Raw genomic sequence first — 14,204 nt, forward strand, 5'->3', positions numbered from 1 at the left:
AAGCATATTAAAATGGGTACAATAGACATCTGCAGATTTGTAAGTAAAAGCTGGAAATGGTTACTCATCTCGTTGCTGGCTGTGAAGCACTGATGGCAGAACATTTTTATATAGAAAAGCACACTAAGAGGGTATTGTGCTTTTTCAGTAGCTGGTGGGAATTTGGGGAATCATCTGCCGGGTCATTTAAGACTTTGTACAGACTATCAACAATTTAAGAAATTGTCGAAAAGTTTTTATGTTGTAAAAGCGTTCATTGATGGATGAAGATTAGTCTGTCCTAGCAGCTCTTTATAGTATGTTTACAGCGCTCAAGATTTATGAGTCTATATGATTGTTAATGTCTGATGGATATGTTTTATATTGTGAATGTTTTTATTGTAACCCGCTTTGATTTTAAAACGAGATATAAATCCATGAAATAAATAAATAAAAGGCATCTCATCCTAATAAATATTAGAATATTGCTGTACCAGAAAAGGGAAAGGGGATGGGATTTGAAATGTTGCTTTTCTGTGGTTACAATCAAAACAGTTTATATATTATATACAGGCACATATTTTGCACCTGGGGCAATGGAGGGTTAAAAGGCCCTTTACAAATCAGCATTATCACCTGGCTGCTGCGTTCCCCAGGTGGTAATTCCAAATTTGGTGCTTGCCAAAAGCATGCGGTAGAAAATATTTTCTGTTTTCTACCGCAGGGCACCTACTGGCGTGTCAGACCTTACTGCTAGGTCATTAGGTGGCAGTAAGGTCTCAGGCCGAAAATGGATGTGCGCTGGTTTTAAGTTTAGCGCACATCCGTTTTCCAGTCCCTTAAAAAAAGATCCTTTTTCCTAGATGCGGTAAAAACATGGCCCAGCACGCACCCAAAAGATGTGCTCACACTATCGCAGGCCACTTTTTACCACAGCTTAGTAAAAGGACCCCAACTGATATGTCCAGAATCAGAAGGAGCTGCAGTAAGAATCAAACCCAGTTCCACTGGTTCTTAGGCCACTGCACTAACCATTAGGCTGCTCCTGAGACAACACCTCAAAATGAATTATGGAGAATGAAGAGGTTATGATCACCTGGGACATTTCTATTGCAATCGGTAAAAATCTAGTAGTGAAAGAATAAAATACAAAAACTGCAATGATAATAGAGGTATCAATGCCAAGTGATTATTGTGTGAATTGTATAGAGAGAAGATCCACAAATACTAAGAAATGCAGTCAGAGACTAAGAAAACATGACAGAAAGATAAAAAGAGATATTTCCCATTGTTTTGGGTGATTCAAATGAATTTTCAAACACATTTTGAAAGGTTGACTATGCCAGGGCCGCTGTGATGGGGTGGGAGGGGAGGGGCCCCAGTTTAGAATCCTGTGTCTGCTCCTCCTTGTCCTCTAAGGGGGGGCCTGGTGCCGGGGTCTGCCTCTCTCTTGCTCCTGATGGGACCCGGGTGATTGCGCAATCATCTGTGTCCCGGCCGGAGCAGGAGAGAGACAGACCCCGGTACCAGCCCCCCCCCCCCCCCTTAGAGGCCAGTGAGGAGTAAACACAGGATTCTAAATTGGGGCCCCTGGTTTGGCTGGCATGGGTCCCCAAGCCCCACCAGAAGAAACCTTCCTTCAGCGCTGTTCTCCACTGCATTGCCTGCCCTGCTTCCCCTCACATCGCGCTTGCTTGCTTCTGATGAAATTGAACATATGCGACGTGAGGGGAAGCAGTCTCAGGGCAAGTAATGCAGTGAAGAACAGCACTGGAGGAAGGGTTCTGCTGGCAGGGCTTGGAGACCCTCGCCAGCCAAGGTATATGGAGTTGCAGCGGGGGGGGGGGGCAGAGAGGTGGGGCAAAATGTGCCCCCAACTTTGGGCTCTGGCCCCCCCAATCTGAAGTCTGGCTATGTGGCATCCTGGAGGGTGGCAGCAGTGGTCCTGCCCCAGGCCCGGCTCAGTCTCTCATCAGCCCTGGACTATGCGTGTTATCTCATATGAACTCCAGAGGGAACCTCTTTTTGGAACAACGTAAGTACTATAGCAAGCATTAGCAGTACATTTGAGAGACTGAAATCATAAGCGTTTGCCGTACTTGGGCAGACCGAAGGTCCATGAAGCCCAGCATCCTTTTTCCACATACTCTGGCTTAGGAGTGATGTCTATTACTGTCATGGCATGCGCAAAACTGACCCATTTGGAGACATTGCCCCAAGAGCTTTACAGGCCTAAAGATGTGCTCTTTAGAAGAAATAAGGGATAGAGGAGTTCTGATCCAAACTTACAAATATCTTAAGGATAAGGAGTTATCATCTGAAGCCTAAGAGAGAGAAGCTTAAAAGCAATGTGAGAAAACATTTTTTCACTCACAAGTAATGGATATCAGAAACAGATTTTAAGCGGATGTAGTGAGAATCAAAACAGTGGTATAAAGTAAGTATGCATAGGAGAGACATACAAGCACATTAGTAGCAAGAGAAGAAGACAGAGGACCATTGATCAAGTAAAGTCTGTGACTGGAAAGAGGGGAGGTACAAATGAGCAAGCAGAGTAGGCCAAGTGGCTGTCACTTGCTTACATTGTCTATCTTTCAATCACTAACATACAGGGGCAGGTGTTTAATTACTTTAGTAATAAAATCCTATGATGAACTGGGGAACATACGTCAATGGTGTGTTTCTAGATTTTGAACCATTCTCTCACCGTCCGTCCCCAACACACCTTTCATAGTTAGTAAATAATGAGGTTAAGAATATTTCTTAGGGCTATGGCCCTTAATTTCTTGGTATCTTGCTTAATATTTAGTGTTTAAAAAGGCAAAATAAAATAAAGAGAGGGGAATGAGCCACCAGGTTAAAGTAGACAAGGACATCATTCTAACCCAGCTAGTGGAGAAGATTTGTGATAGAGCCCTGAGTAATTAGGTAGAGGGTTGTAGGAACAGATATTGGGATCCTGTTTGAACAATTAGGCTCCTGTAAGCCAATGAGTGGGATCCTACTCAGGAGGGAGCTTTCATCTGGATACTAGTGAAACATGTCAGGCAGAATTAGTTTGCATATCCATTTATAGCTTCCTCTTAAATTGCTGCTTATTTGAATTTAAGCATTGCAATTAAAACACATGTGATCTTGTGATATCATAAGCTGAGAAACAGTGTTGGCCAGTGAACAGCCAAATAAGCATCTAACATCCTTTGGAAATATCTTATGGTTTATATATTGATATCCCGCTGAAACCTAAGTAGAGCACACATAACTTAGGCATTTGCACTCGCCAGACACTCTACAAGCATGCAAAAATAATAATGTAAATTAAAACTCACAGACAACAAAGCATGTGGCAAAATAACAGGTCAAAGCTTTATTAAACTTTCCAACAGCTTAATCCCTTAAGATTCATGATAATCACGCACATGAATTTCCTATTTCTCCTTTTTCTTTAAGATAACATTCCCTAATTCCCTAAAGCACCCATCCTATGGGGAATGGCCTCACCTCCCCTCTGCGACAACCCCCAACCACCCAACTACCCCAACACAACACAATACAATATACCAACCGAACAACTGGGCAGATGGATGGGTTGAAAAGCCTCTTCCCCAGGCTGTTCACAAAAATGCACTTCTCCCACCCAATTTTCCCTTTGGCCAGAAGATGTCCCATTGGCTCTGCACAAAGATCAACTGCCCAATCACCTACCTAGCTACCCAAACTACCCTTTCTTACCCCACTAAAACTAAACTCTCATTCTAAGTTTATGGCTCGGTTCAGCCAAATTATAACACATTTTTTTAAATAAGAATGTGTGTATCATTATACATACATAATCATAACATACCGTTAATAAAACTGCAACTAAAAAACTCACAACATAAATGATATGAATAACATAAAAAGTTGTCTGGTTCTCATCTTATCTTATACATTATCTAATGTACATCTGCACAGACATCTTAGCAGTTTTTTTTTTTAGTTTTTTAAAGATTGACCATGGAATCCTTTTACTAAGGTGTACTAACCAATTTAGCACGTGCTAATGAATTTGAGTGCATTAAGTGCCATGCAGCCCATAGGTATACAATGGGCTACACAACATTTAGCACGCACTGTTAGAATGCGCTAAATCCATTAACGCACCTTAGTAAAAGGACCCCTATGTCTCTTGTCAGTCTAATCTGCAAGGGACGCCGATTCTATGCTACAGGACCTGAAATCGAGAAAATGCCTTTCCCAGTTTCTTCAAAATATATTTTCCTCAAAGCTGGAATGAACAAGTTCCACATCCCCCTCCACTCGTAGTGCTTGATTTGGAGTATATATTTTAAGTACCATAGAAATATACTGATCTGACTCTTGTTTTAAGGCTTTTTATATCAGAAGTAACATTTTAAAAGTAAATCACTCTCCAATTGGTAACCAATTGAGTTGTTAAAGAACTGGAGTGATGTGTTGAGAATGAGAACAGCCAGATACAAGTCAAACTGCAGTATTTTGTATAATATGCAGAGCTTTCAAACTCAGTGAGGACATTGCATGTTTTCTAGATGTCAAAAGGCATACATGCATTAAGAGTATTTAATATATATTTATGATAAAGACAATAAATGGGAAATATATATTGTATATGTTTTCTATATGGCTTTCTGTATATCAGTTCTACTAAATGTGTACTTAGCTGGTTTAATGAGATTTAGGTAGTGTAAAATAGGTGTTTCATAAACTGAGATTGAAGTGGAAAAGGAGGGAGTTTCAGGGCCCACGTCTTTGAAAGTATAATATTCATCTAACATACACCTTTCTTACATCTTCACTGAGGCAAATTTAATCCAATTTTCAGCTCATTTAAACACAGTACTGCAGTCCCTGTGGTTCCCTGCCTGAATTTTACAATTAAAAAGTCTGTCTCTGCAGTTTCTGTTTGACAGCATCCCCTGGAGGGAGAAAAAGAGAGGGAGAGAGGGGAAGGAAGTGGGCGGTAGAAGCAGGGGTACTGCATGCTGCTTGTTTACGGAACGTTGGACTTAGTAATGAAGTTGACATTCATCATGCCTTGAGGCATGGCTGCTCTGTCAACAGAACAATTAGCACACGTCTTCTTTGGTGCGATTTCACCCTCAAAGCATCCTGGGACTTGTTTTGACATTCATATGACTACTAGCTGGTACTGTACTACAGTTTCTCTCATATATTCCTTTCCTGAGAGAGTGCATTCACTTTTCTACTCTATCCCATCCTTTCCCTTTCTCGCCTTCTCAGACCTCTTCCTCCTTCTAATCACTTCCCACCTCCAGTGGAAACACTTCATGAAAATGATGTTTGGCTCTGGGTCCTTGGGCCCTCCCTGGGCCATATTACCACCACCCATTCGTCTCTCTTCATCCTCATGTTCTGTGTTTCTCCTTTCCAGTAGTCCAGTTCAAAATTGTCCTTTTGGACTTGGTGCTGCCAACTTTCTTTTAATCCAAAATCTTCCCCATTCTCTTCATTATTCAGTTTTTCAGTTCTACCTATGGCTGCTGGCATATCTTGTTCAGTTCTTGCATCTTCTCTTTGAAATTATCTTTAGACTCTCTTTACTTCACTAACATTTCTTAATAGCATAATTTAGTGCATTTAAAAATAGACTCAAAGCTCCTTGAGTTCAATTTTCTTTTGATTTCTTCCTGGAGCAATCAGTGGTTTCTGTGAATAATATAATTGGTAAGGCTGAAAGACCAGGGGTCAAAGGAGTGCAGTTCTCTTCTGAACCATTTATCTTAATCTCTATGTGGCAATTTGTAATGGAGGGAAAATACTGTATATTTCTAGAGAATTCAGATGCACAAATAAGGGGAAAAACACTTGAATTGGAGAACTTGTTGTTATCTTGAAACCAATATGAACAGTTGGCCCACTAGGTACTGTTAGGAGTCTGATCCTGTAAGGTTTATATAGTACATGGTTAGTCGTGTGTTCTAGGTCCATCATTATTCAGTTGCTACACTGAACCTCACCTTGCCATCTGTTTCTCACCGTAGGCTGTGAATAACCATGATCTCAAGTATCTCCTAAAATCTTTGGGCCCCTTTTACTAAGGTGCACTAGCGGATTTAGTGTGTGCTAATAATTAGCACCCACTAAACACTGAGATGCCCATAGGAATATAATGAGCATCTTAGCATTTTGCGCACGTTAATTTTAGCATGCGCTAACTCCGCTAGCTTGCCTTAGTAAAAGGAGCCCTTTAGAAATTGATTCTGAATGTAAAAAAGCCAATAAAATATTCCAAAGAAAAGGAGCTTTATACATTAAAAAAACACAGCTTGTACCTTCCGAACAAATAACAGTTAAAGTTGGTAATGCCAAATATCACCATTGACATGAACACATCTGTGAAGGAACATATACCATGAACAAATAACTAAGGAGCCCTTTTGTAAAGCTGCAGTAAGTGTCCTGCAGTAATTTTTGCATGTGCACGTGCAAACTGCACAATAAAATATATATTTTTTTCACAGAGGGGTGTGTCTGTGGCGGAGAGTGGGTGAATCTGTGCAAATTAGCACGTCAGCATTTTACAAAGAGGTGGTAGGGCTACCGCACATGTAGCACGTGCCAAATCAACACTACCACCTGGTTAGCACCCACCTGGTGGTAATTTTGAAGTTGGTATCCGCTGTTTCCTGCGGTAGAAATTATTTTTAATTTTTTTACTGTGGGGGGCATTCCCGGTGGTAATCCGCAATGTGGCCCCATTGGCGCACACCACATGATTACCGTGCATGTAGTGCATGAGCCCTTACCGCTAGCTCAATGGGTGGCGGTAAGGGCTCAGGCAGTAATATTCCACCAGTGTCGTTATGCTCATATTAGCCCTCTCCTCAAGTCACTTCACTGGCTTCCTATCCATTTCCGCATACAGTTCAAACTCCTCTTATTGACCTATAAGTGCATTCACTCTGCAGCTCCTCAGTACCTTTCCACTCTCATCTCTCCCTACATTCCTACCCGGGAACTCCGTTCACTGGGTAAATCTCTCTTATCTGCACTCTTCTCCACTGCTAACTCCAGACTTTCCTTTTATCTTGCTGCACCATATGCCTGAAATAGACTTCCTGAGGCGGTACGTCAAGCTCCATCTCTGGCCGTCTTCAAATCTAAGCTAAAAGCCCACCTTTTTGATGCTGCTTTTAACTCTTAATCCTTATTCACTTGTTCAGAACCCTTATTTTATCATACTCACTTTAATAGTCCCTTATCTCTTGTTTGTCCTGTTTGTCTGTCCTAATTAGATTATAAGCTCTGTCGAGCAGGGGCTGTCTCTTCATGTTCAAGTGTACAGCGTTGTGCACGTCTAGTAGCGCTTTAGAAATGATAAGTAGTAGTAGTAAATAGTTGTGTGCTATTTTTAATTTTAGCGCATGGCCATTTGCAGCCCCCATTAAGAATGCCTTGTTTCCCAGCCACAGTAAATAATGGCCCAGCACATGCCAAAAACATGCGCCCACACTACCGCAAGCCACTTTCTTCCACAGCTTATTAAAAGGACCCAAACTGATTAGCGTAGTTTTAGCGCATGAGTCCCTACCACCTACAAAACAGTGTAGGGACTCATGCAATAGTGGCTCATGCACTATTGGCCATACGTTAATGGGAAAATTAGCATGTGGTCATTAATAGAAAAGTTTGAAATTCAGCCATTTTACCCCTGCAGTAAAAATAGCCTTACTGCACAGGAAAGACTTGCGTAAGGGCGCACTAATGCCACTTTTTGCCACACCTTTGTAATGCAGACTTAGCAAGTGAATTCTATATATGGCGCCACAAAACTCAGCGCTGTAAAAAGCACTATTCTATAAACCACACAAAGTTAGGCACGGTTTATAGAATAGCACTTACACCCGGGAATCACAGCTAACTTTGGGTCCGGCCATTTGCACCAACTGAAACATGGTACAAATATACGCACCTAAATTAAGGCCCTGTCTACTAAGCAGCCTTATAGGCATGTTAACATTTTTAATGCGCGTTAACCATATGCATGCGTTAATCATGTATGTGCGTACAATATTCCTATAGGTGCCTACATGGTTAGTGCATGCGCTAAGTGTAGGCGCACTAAAAACACTAATGCACCTTAGTAAACAAGGCCCTTAGGCATGTATCTCCCCTTATTCTATAACAATGCGCATACATGCTAGGAATGCCCCTGTACCACCCATGATCAAGTCAACATGGATTTAGTGAAGGGAAATCTTGCCTCACCAATCTACTACATTTCTTTAAAGGGGTGGACAAACACATGGATAAAGGTGAGCCGGTTGATATTGTGTATCTGGATTTTCAGAAGGCGTTTGACAAAGTACCTCATGAAAGACTCCAGAGGAAATTGGAGAGTCATGGGATAGGAGGGGTCTGTGCTGGGACCACTGCTTTTTAACAAATTTATAAATGACCTAGAGATGGGAGTAACTAGTGATGTAATTAAATTTGCTGATGACACAAAGTTATTCAAAGCCGTTAAATCGCGGGAGGATTGTGAAAAATTACAAGAGGACCTTATGAGACTGGGAGACTGGGCGTCTAAATGGCAGATGACGTTTAATGTGAGCAAGTGCAAAGTGATGCATGTGGGAAAGAGGAACCCGAATTATAGCTACATCATGCAAGGTTCCACGTTTGGAGTCACGGACCAAGAAAGGGATCTAGGTGTCATTAATGATACGTTGAAACTTTCTGCTCAGTGTGCTGCTGCGGCTAAGAAAGCAAATAGAATGTTAGGTATTATTAGGAAAGGAATGGGGAAAAATGAGGATGTTATAATGCCTTTGTATCACTCCATGGTGCGACCGCACCTCGAATATAGTGTTCAATTCTGGTCGCAGTATCTCAAAAAAGATATAGTGGAATTAGAAAAGGTGCAGAGAAGGGCGACGAAAATGATAAAGGGGATGGGATGACTTCCCTATGAGGAAAGGCTAAAGCAGCTAGGGCTCTTCAGCTTGGAGAAAAGGCGGCTGAGGGGAGATATGATAGAGGTCTATAAAAATTAGTGGAGTTGAACGGGTAGATATGAAGCGTCTGTTTACGCTTTCCAAAAATACTAGGACTAGGGGGCATGCAATGAAGCTACAATGTAGTAAATTTAAAATGAATTGGAGAAAATCTTTTACTCAACGTGTAATTAAACTCTGAAATTTGTTGCCAGAGAATGTGGTAAAGGTTTGGATGGCTTCCTAAAGGAAAAGTCCATAGACCATTATTAAATGGACTTGGGGAAAATCCACTATTTCTGGGATAAGCAGTTTAAAATGTTTTGTACTTTTTGGGGATCTTGCCAGGTATTTGTGACCTGGATTGGCCACTGTTGGAAACAGGATGCTGGGCTTGATGGACCTTTGGTCTTTCCCAGTATGGCAATACTTATGTACTTATGACCCTTCCATTTCTGTGATCTCTTTTTTTATTTGCATGTAAAATTTAGGCATGGATCCTGTGCCTACATTTACATACAGTGGGGGAAATAAGTATTTGATCCCTTGCTGATTTTGTAAGTTTGCCCACTGACAAAGACATGAGCAGCCCATAATTGAAGGGTAGGTTATTGGTAACAGTGAGAGATAGCACATCACAAATTAAATCCGGAAAATCACATTGTGGAAAGTATATGAATTTATTTGCATTCTGCAGAGGGAAATAAGTATTTGATCCCCCACCAACCAGTAAGAGATCTGGCCCCTACAGACCAGGTAGATGCTCCAAATCAACTCGTTACCTGCATGACAGACAGCTGTCGGCAATGGTCACCTGTATGAAAGACACCTGTCCACAGACTCAGTGAATCAGTCAGACTCTAACCTCTACAAAATGGCCAAGAGCAAGGAGCTGTCTAAGGATGTCAGGGACAAGATCATACACCTGCACAAGGCTGGAATGGGCTACAAAACCATCAGTAAGACGCTGGGCGAGAAGGAGACAACTGTTGGTGCCATAGTAAGAAAATGGAAGAAGTACAAAATGACTGTCAATCGACAAAGATCTGGGGCTCCACGCAAAATCTCACCTCGTGGGGTATCCTTGATCATGAGGAAGGTTAGAAATCAGCCTACAACTACAAGGGGGGAACTTGTCAATGATCTCAAGGCAGCTGGGACCACTGTCACCACGAAAACCATTGGTAACACATTACGACATAACGGATTGCAATCCTGCAGTGCCCGCAAGGTCCCCCTGCTCCGGAAGGCACATGTGACGGCCCGTCTGAAGTTTGCCAGTGAACACCTGGATGATGCCGAGAGTGATTGGGAGAAGGTGCTGTGGTCAGATGAGACAAAAATTGAGCTCTTTGGCATGAACTCAACTCGCCGTGTTTGGAGGAAGAGAAATGCTGCCTATGACCCAAAGAACACCGTCCCCACTGTCAAGCATGGAGGTGGAAATGTTATGTTTTGGGGGTGTTTCTCTGCTAAGGGCACAGGACTACTTCACCGCATCAATGGGAGAATGGATGGGGCCATGTACCGTACAATTCTGAGTGACAACCTCCTTCCCTCCGCCAGGGCCTTAAAAATGGGTCGTGGCTGGGTCTTCCAGCACGACAATGACCCAAAACATACAGCCAAGGCAACAAAGGAGTGGCTCAGGAAGAAGCACATTAGGGTCATGGAGTGGCCTAGCCAGTCACCAGACCTTAATCCCATTGAAAACTTATGAAGGGAGCTGAAGCTGCGAGTTGCCAAGCGACAGCCCAGAACTCTTAATGATTTAGAGATGATCTGCAAAGAGGAGTGGACCAAAATTCCTCCTGACATGTGTGCAAACCTCATCATCAACTACAGAAGACGTCTGACCGCTGTGCTTGCCAACAAGGGTTTTGCCACCAAGTATTAGGTCTTGTTTGCCAGAGGGATTAAATACTTATTTCCCTCTGCAGAATGCAAATAAATTCATATACTTTCCACAATGTGATTTTCCGGATTTAATTTGTGATGTGCTATCTCTCACTGTTACCAATAACCTACCCTTCAATTATGGGCTGCTCATGTCTTTGTCAGTGGGCAAACTTACAAAATCAGCAAGGGATCAAATACTTATTTCCCCCACTGTACATATATTACATTTAAATCTAATTAGTGCCAATTATTGCTTGTTTAAATGCCAATTATTGGTACTAATTAGCTAATTATTTAATTAAATTGCATACACAAATTGGGTGCGTATACAAGTTTGCACACACAATTTTTGCCAACTTGTATAGAATTAGAGGGATAGCGTTTTGCAGTCATTTGCATGCTAGGTATTGTTTTAAAATATTTTTTGTAGGAGACATGTCATGGACAGAGAATGGCCATGGAAGCATTATCCAGCTATTGTGTCCTCATTAACACACACTAACTGGATAACACAGGCAAACGTAGGAGCACTTAGGAGGTGGTAAGTGCTCCTGCATTAATATTTTTGCAGGTTTCATATGCTAATGGAAAAATTAGTATAAGACCTACAAAAAGTATAAAGAAAAAAAGCCCCATTTTATAGCTGCATTAAGGTTATCAATAGAAATCAAACAAAATAAAACATGGAAAAGAAAATAAGATGATACCTTTTTTATTGGACATAACTTAATACATTTCTTGATTAGCTTTCGAAGGTTGCCCTTCTTCCTCAGATCGGAAATAAGCAAATGTGCTAGCTGACAGTGTATATAAGTGAAAACATTCAAGCATTACTATGACAGTCTGACAGGGTGGGAGGAGGGGGGTGGGTAGGAAGTATGCATGGGGACATCAAAGCATATCCAGGATGCTTTGATGTCCCCGTGCATACTTCCTACCCACCCCCCTCCTCCCACCCTGTCAGACTGTCATAGTAATGCTTGAATGTTTTCACTTATATACACTGTCAGCTAGCACATTTGCTTATTTCCGATCTGACGAAGAAGGGCAACCTTCGAAAGCTAATCAAGAAATGTATTAAGTTATGTCTAATAAAAAAGGTATCATCTTATTTTCTTTTCCATGTTTTATTTTGTTTGATTTCTATTGATAATGGGTGATACAAGTAGAGGAGTGTGGTAGCTGTGTTAGTCCCCATGCATACCTCCTACCCACCCCCATCCTCCCACCCCGTCAGACTGTCATAGTAATGCTTGAATGTTTTCACTTATATACACTGTCAGCTAGCACATTTGCTTATTTCCGATCTGAGGAAGAAGGGCAACCTTCGGATGCTAATCAAGAAATGTATTAAGTTATGTCCAATAAAAAAGGTATCATCTTATTTTCTTTTCCATGTTTTATTTTGTTTGATTTCTATTGATAACCTTAAGAGTGGACTAACACGGCTACCACACTCCTCTACTATAGCTGCATTAAGAATGGGCTTAGCACATGGGAAAGTCCTGCGTTAAAATGTGCTAAGTCCATTTCTTAATGGATTTTTAGTAAAAGGGCCCCTCAGATATTTAGGGACCACGCTTATGAATGGTTTTAAATGCTAAACCTGAAAGTGTAAACTGAACAGTGCTCTGCTCTTAATATGAGAAAAACCTGATCATTCTACTTTGAAAAGCATTTCTCCTGTACACAGTGGCCTGGCTGAAAGATAACCTCTTCCATACAGCAAAACGTGTGTGTGTGTGTGGGGGGGGGGGGGGGGGGTTCCACAGTGCTCACACACTTGGGTTAAAAAGAGGTATTGCTGAGGGCACATTTAAGTCAAGAGAATAAACAGCACATAAACACGCAAAGACACAACTCATTTCTCTCTGAAAATTCACTATAACATGCAGAATGTACATTGCAATCACTTACGTATTGCTTTGCAGTGCGCTGGCCCTTATGCAGTGCATCAGTGAACTTATGATGAGGATCCTGAAAAAGAACTTTAAAACAATTCAGGAACCTAACACTTTTGAAATTGAAATGATCAGATACTTTGAAGAAAAGAAGAAATGGACTTCACAAAGATCATCGAGGTATTCAGCACTAGTTAAATGGGTTGGAGAGACTACTGCCCACTAAATTAGCACTGACAGGGCCAAAGCCAGATACTCAAAGCAAAACACAGTGGGAATGACCAAGCAAGTGAAAAAGAGGAAACCTGGTTCACAGAAAGTGTTTTCTAAATTCTGTCGTATGAGCTTCTGAGGAGAAATAGTCAACGCAAACAAACCTCTTATCCTCCTCTCATAATCACAAATTACTGCAGTCCTGTTTATCCAAAAAATGGAGGAAAAAGCCTCAACAGACTCCGGTGTTCAAAGATCCGTGATAGTCACCTCTTTTAAGGAATTCTTACTGTCATCATTGTCAAAAACCTCCATCAGTAAATCTACTCTTTAATATATAATGCTTTTATTGTCCTTTTATTGAAATTTAAAATTAGCAACTTATATGGATGCGAAGCGTCTCCCATGTAACCACAGCCATCTAAGGCCCAAGTTTCATCTCCTTCTTCAGGGTCTGTGGCAGGGACAACTACAAAAGGAAACCTAGTGTTAGCATCACAAAAAACACGAAAAATTAAATATCCATACAGGATGACAGTTGTTCATCAAACCTCATTTCATCGCTCTGGCTTATGTGGCACTTTCCATCTATAAGGAACAAAAGAGGACATGGCGCCCGTTTAAATTCATGTTGACGTCAGACGCCAAGCCAGGTTCTGAACCAATCATCAGAAGCAGATAGTGAACTTTAATAGAAATGACACCATTCCACTTTCAAATTTAACCCATTCGAGCTCACTGTTTGCAAATGAAAAATCCATCTTTGTTCTAATTGTAGAAGTGCACGTCTCCTGTCCCCTCCTCGTTCATTAGGTTGAAATTGTTGTAAAACAATTTAGAAAGTGTTATCATGATGAAAACACATCAATCTCAGATCATCAAGTACACGGGGACTTGATACCTGAGGCGTAGCTACGGGGCCTGGGCCCCTGCAAATTTAATCCGGGCCCCTGGTTTGGCCTGCGGGGGTCCCCACGTGCACAGGAGGAGCAAGAAGAAAGAAGAGCAGAGGGCAGGCCGCGAACACGGCTGTGCTGGAGACCGGCGCTGAAGAAGGCTTCAGCTGGCGGGGGTTGGGGACCCCTGCTAGCAAAGGTATTTGTTTGCAAGAGGAAGCGGCAAGGAGGCGAGGTGAGGTGGGGGGGCGAGGAGGCGTGGTGTGGGGGCGGCGGGGCGGCACTCAAAATGTGCCCCCAACCTCGGGCTCTGGCCCCCTCCCACCGTGATGTCTGGC

General features: G+C 41.9%; 1 protein-coding gene across 1 annotated transcript in view; it reads left to right on the forward strand.

Moving 5' to 3' along the window:
* BRINP2 (BMP/retinoic acid inducible neural specific 2) overlaps nt 1–14,204 on the forward strand; it is a 149,178-nt gene that overhangs the window by 101,255 nt on the left and 33,719 nt on the right. The window lies entirely within an intron of this gene.

This window comes from Microcaecilia unicolor, chromosome 6 (genome assembly GCF_901765095.1).
Source record: "Microcaecilia unicolor chromosome 6, aMicUni1.1, whole genome shotgun sequence".
Taxonomy (NCBI): Eukaryota; Metazoa; Chordata; class Amphibia; order Gymnophiona; family Siphonopidae; genus Microcaecilia; species Microcaecilia unicolor.